The following is a 4,708-nucleotide window of genomic DNA, read 5'->3' on the forward strand; positions in this document are numbered from 1 at the left end:
TGCACTACACCTTGAAAACACATCACAGAGTTGTTTTCCCTTCACTCTTCTGGATGGAAACAAACTGTTGATGGTTTTGTGGTTCTATTCTATGCAAATTTTCGAGATCTCGTGGGTCCTCGTGACTTCAGCTGTCAGTCATGGCCGCAGCCGTTCTGCAACAAATCCGGACCTGGTGGGTGTTGACGGACGGCGGAGCACAGAGAAAGACGATTGGTTTAAATAAATGCAAGGGTTTTTTTTTCTCCTATCTGAGAATGCATCTGTGCTGTAGCCAGACCTTACTCCACAGCGCTGTGGAGGTAGAGCTAGGAATGCGAGACTACTGTACTCACATAAACAAACATGTCTGATCAAAGGGGGCATTTGTTGGTCCTCCTGTCCTTGCAAGTGAAGCGGTTCATGGGAAATAGCGGTTTGTTTAAGTTCCATACAAAATGCTTAATGCTAATGCACTGCACAGGAATGTTTTTTTCCCACTGGCTGTCTGTTTATGACTACAGATGGGATGTATTCAGACACAAGTATCCTTGCCCTGTAAGTGTAACCCACATGACTTTGGGCTAATGGAATTAACATACATAAATATTATTATTGTTATTATTATAATGTTTGAATTAAATCACTAATGCATGCATGTAGACAAGTTGCTAGAAAATGCATGTAGGTATGTGGGTTTGAGTAAGTGTCCAATCACAGTGAGCAAACTGAGTGATTGACATGTCTGTTTAAGCCATCAGGCGTAGTTACAAATAATAACACAGCCTACCTGTCTGAGCTAAAAAGTGAGTTACGGGAGAGAGACGAGCATGACGGAAAAAAAACAGGAGGTTACGGAGAAACCCTGCCGTTGTTATTGTCAAAAGATTGAGAAGTGAAGTATATTAGTGTTAGTGGTCGCGGACATAGTTGACGGTGCTTTAGTTGACGGGTCATTGCATCCGCGGGGCCTCAGTGGAACTTGACTGTCTCGTTATTGAACCTGTTGAACACTGGAATCGCGCCAGGAGTTTCCTCCGTGTTATTTATCTTCAACTAGTTCGACAAGTAAGGTAAAAACACCTACTTTAAGTTAAGATACATTTATCAAGTGTTGTTTGATGTATTTTTTCCGTGAAAGAGTGTATATATGTTTAGTAAGTTTATTTTTATTTGATTATTGATTCAGTGAGATTGTAATTTGTTATTAACATGGTACTTTTGTATATTGTGTATTTTCTTTGGAGATGTGACTTTGTGTATATTGTAAAACAGCTAGTTTTACATTGTTGCTAGCATTACATTGTAATGCTGTTATTTACCAGTTATGGTAAATGATAAATTGAGCTTAATAATTGACATAATTGATACTTATGATTTTTCTCTGACTCTGTCTATTGGCAGGTCAGGTTTTTTTTGTGTGTGTTCTGTTTCTTTCTGGTGAAGTTGTTTCACCCAGGATTGATGGCGAGCCTTCCCCCCAGGAGTCTGGAAGAGTTTTGAGTCTGTTCATGTACACTGCATCCGCTGGTGCGGTAGGACAGCTTTTGCACACATTCATTTCTGTACACCTGGACTTTAAACATACACTGGTTTTACCAGCTCAATTATCTTGAGACTGTATTGTATTAGGTTATATAGGGGTATATGACTGTGATTTCAACGAATGTTTGTATTTTTGTTTTTTTTTCATATCACTGACTTGAACATTGAACTGTGAACCTGAAGTGCAGTGTGACACAGGTTAGAAACGTGCACTAAAAGAATTAGAACTAGAAAAACAAGAACTTTTATTTGCTGAAATTGTAAATTTTGGTATTCAAGCTGTTGTCCTTTAATTTATATGTTGTATGTGGATCCATTTACCATTTCCTTATATAAAAAGCCGGCATTGTTAAACTTCAAAGTGCTATTGTCTGAGTATCTCTCTGCTCCAGAAGTCAAACCTAAAAATCGTCTGGGCCCATAGTCATAGCAACTGAGTATTTGTTACATAAGCACACCAGCTAATGCTTTTAGTCCAACAGATTGGTGTAAGTGAGCGTGGCTACACATGCAGCCTATTATCAAGTAGTGTATGGCCATGTCGACGCAAACGCACTATGGTGATTTGTCATTACACAAACTCTCGCCCTGATCAATGCTATATGAATCCAGTTAGTTAGTCTCATCTGGGGGGTTGCACTCTTTGCCTGCAACGACAGCTGAAGCACATGGAGAAAAAGATTTTTTAAAGCAGGGTTGTGACTCTGTGATTGTCCCTTGCAATTTGTGTATGATTCTGATTGGTTAAGCAGGAAGGTGAACGCCTCCACAAGCTGATTCGATTTAGGAAGAAAGCATTGATTAAATTGGGTCTTCCTGAAAGAATTTACACTGAGCTATATTTAAATCAGGAGAGACTAGTTGCATATATACATACATAAACATATACATTTATTAGGATAACAGCTGAATTTATTTAGGAGTGCACTGATTAAAAGTTTGGTCTTCCTGAAAGAATTTACGCTGAGCTACATTTCTCAACCTTTTCACCCCCACCACCTCTCTCTCACACGCACACACACACACACACACACACACACACACACACACACACACACACACACACACTCCTTTCCTCCGCCTTCAGATCCCATAATAGCTAGTAGCTGGAACATTCCTGCGGTGATTCAGTTTGTTGGAGGCTATCCACCTCCGCTTACATCCAGTGCAGGGCGTTACATCAAATGACAGTTTCCTGACCAGTTGAACTTAGCTCTTTCTTCGGTCAGTCAGTGCATATGAAATAATGATGATGATTAGATGTGATAATATTATTTAAAAATAAAAAGGCATTTGAATATAAGAATTAATGTTTTATTGTGGAAAAATAAAAGCAGCACTAGTCCCCTCTCCCCCCAAAGGACCACAATGGAAAAAAGTCTGAGGGCTTTATTGTGTTATCCTGACTTTGTGTTGTATGCGGCAAAGCTGTATCATATCTTATAATGAAATGGTCTAATAAAATCAATCAATCAATCTGTGTGGCTGTGTGCCTTGAGTGTTCCAGCGCGGGCCTGGGCCGCTGCTCCCTAACGGCGTAATGTCCGACTACCTTAAGCCCAGCCAGTCCAGAGAACGAACAGCAGTGGGCGTGTTGATGACGTTTCTATCATAGGGCTGGCGCTATTGGAAGTAAACTGTCTGCCGTGCTAATTTGATGAGTACACAACAAAATGGCGTACAAAGCTGTCGACAATTTTTAATTTTTAATTTTCATATATTTCTTTAAACAATCACAATCGTCTTGGGCGGTGCCAAGCGCCGGACGCAGCCATGGTGCCTCTGCAAAATAGACTCGGGAAGGAACTTGTTTTGGTGGAAGTTCAAAGGTTATTTTAACCTTGTGCAACAGAAAACTCATATTAGACAGATAGTCTAGCTAGCTGTCTGGATTTAACCTCCAGAGATCTGAGGAGCAGTTAACCATAGTCCTCAGAAATCCACCAGAGGTTAGAACGCCAACACAAACAAAGAGTAAGATGAGGGACGTCCTGCCAAAAAAGGACATCCGGCGGAATTGCCGGCAGCACCTGAACAATCCCAGAAATGAAACGTTGTTGATATAGACTAGGTTGTAGCTGACAGCAACTCTCACACAGCCTCTATCCATGTGTTGGATAAAAGGACCCCAACAGAAACATGAGTAGTCTACATGTTAGTGTGCTGACATTAGCTACCGTATACTATACTGTGTGACTAGAAGTGGAGAAATCTGCCACTGTGGTCAGACAATTTCACTATTTGTGTTGTTTCTAACGGCGATAAGATTTAGTTGTTATAAAATTACCTGTCCTTATGAACCCCCACATCAGTGCATTTCCTGCTTCTCTCAAATACGAATTGTGCTCTTCTATTCTGTGCACCATTCCATTCTAAGTTTATTGATTTCCTCCCAGCATGCAATGGTAATGAATATTGGTAATGATTTTATCTGACAGATGTGGCGTTAGCTTTTAAAACAGATGCAATCCGTGACGATGTTGGTGATTGGAATCCTCTTTCAAGGGTAATCTTGGTTTGGTAATTTTTTTGTTTTGCTTGAAAAACAGTTGGATGGTTTAAGAAACAAAAGCAGTCTGATTATCAGAGGGGTTGTTAGCTACACTCATATGGAAGAGAAAAGGAATTGTTGTAGTAAGAGCTGGAAATGTTAATCGATTAATCAGATCTTTCATTATTTTGATCGATTGATCAGTTTGAGTCACTTTTCATAAAAACAACTGCTACAAAGTACAAATTCTCTGATTGCAACTTGTTAAATGGGAATATTTTCTAGTTTCTTCACTCCTCTGTGACAGTAAACTGAATATCTGTCAGTTGTGGACAAAACATGACATTTGAGGACATCATTTGGCTTTTGGGAAACACTGGTCCACATTTTTCTGGCATTTTATACACCAAACAACTAATCCTTCTTCAGAAAATAATCAACAATCAACAATGAAAATATTCGTTAGTCCCAGCCCTTACTGCAGTACAACAATTATTACTTATATAAATACATTCTTGAATCCTAAGCCAGTTGTAGAGATGTCAACCGTCATAGTCATGCCGTGTCTAAAGCTTTGTTTTGCATTGGACACTTGAATGTAATGGGCTTCCATTCCATTTCTGCGATCAAAGTGCCTACTGACCTGCGTTGGCCCTTGATGGGTTGTGGGTTGAACTAGTCGACAGGGATTTC

The 4,708-nt window shown here is 39.8% G+C and overlaps 1 long non-coding RNA gene across 1 annotated transcript; it reads left to right on the plus strand.

Moving 5' to 3' along the window:
* Positions 1 to 674: 674 nt before the first annotated feature.
* Positions 675 to 4,385, plus strand: LOC116677191 (uncharacterized). The gene is made up of 3 exons (XR_004328945.1): positions 675 to 685; positions 2,656 to 2,658; positions 4,256 to 4,385. It is a non-coding gene; the product is annotated as an uncharacterized LOC116677191 (long non-coding RNA).
* Positions 4,386 to 4,708: the final 323 nt, after the last annotated feature.

This window comes from Etheostoma spectabile, unplaced genomic scaffold (assembly GCF_008692095.1).
Source record: "Etheostoma spectabile isolate EspeVRDwgs_2016 unplaced genomic scaffold, UIUC_Espe_1.0 scaffold00004540, whole genome shotgun sequence".
Taxonomy (NCBI): domain Eukaryota; kingdom Metazoa; phylum Chordata; class Actinopteri; order Perciformes; family Percidae; genus Etheostoma; species Etheostoma spectabile.